Source organism: Lottia gigantea (genome assembly GCF_000327385.1).
Source record: "Lottia gigantea unplaced genomic scaffold LOTGIsca_4, whole genome shotgun sequence".
In the NCBI taxonomy this organism is placed as follows: Eukaryota; Metazoa; Mollusca; class Gastropoda; family Lottiidae; genus Lottia; species Lottia gigantea.
Window position 1 is genome coordinate 1952303 of NW_008709379.1, and position 970 is coordinate 1953272.

Genomic DNA, 970 nt, shown 5'->3' on the forward strand with positions numbered 1-970 from the left:
AAAGTGTTTAGGTAGTATTCCAAATTTCAAGGTTCTACATCAAATGGGTAAAAAGATATACAAACACCAAGCTCAAAGAGACACAAATATTGTAAAAAAAAATCTCAAATTTCAATTTTGCTTTAAAAAAACGATTGTTATATATCAATGTAAAGTGCATGAAAAGCACATTAGGAAACCGAAAAATTAACCCTCTATGTTAATTAGGTCACGTGCTAGAGCAGTCCAAAGTTGAGAATTTGTTTTTTTTGGGCATCTATAAAACCGGAAGTACATGTCGGAGGTCAAATATCAAAGTATCCTAAAAGCCCTATAAAGGTCAAGGTCACATGGTGTGATTGTTTAAAGCTCAAAAAAATTTAAACCGGAAGTTGCAAAAAATCAAAAGCGAAATTCAAAATTCGGCTCCAACGTATTTTGCGCAATCGGTTGTAGAATACATTCACATCAAATTTGAGCATATCAACTTTTACCCTGAGACCCCATTTTGAGTTTTACGAAAGTGTGTTTTTTCAATATGGTGGCCTAAGTATCACTTCCGGTCTGGATTTTTTTTTCTTCGTTTTTTTTGTAATAGCATTTACTTACGATCAGCATAAATTTCGTTGACCTATTTCAATTACACCGGAAGTTATTCGACCGGAAGTAAATTAAAATATTTGACAGTTACATGTTATTTACTTTAGTGATGTCTCTTTGCATTTTAAATTTCAGATCAATCGATCCAAAAACAAAAAAGTTGGAAAAAAATTGCAAAATTTGATCGAAAATTTCCGAATTTCGTAATTCTGCAACTGCTATCAGATCAGAAATTACAGACACATTCTAAAATTCTAAGTCCACAGATAACCGACACGAAAATGCGCCTTCTAGAGCCAATTTTCAACTTTTTGCACATTTTGAACTGTGGCACTTCCGGTTTTGCAAAAATGTTCCAATATATATTTAAGGAACACGTTGCCACTACAGA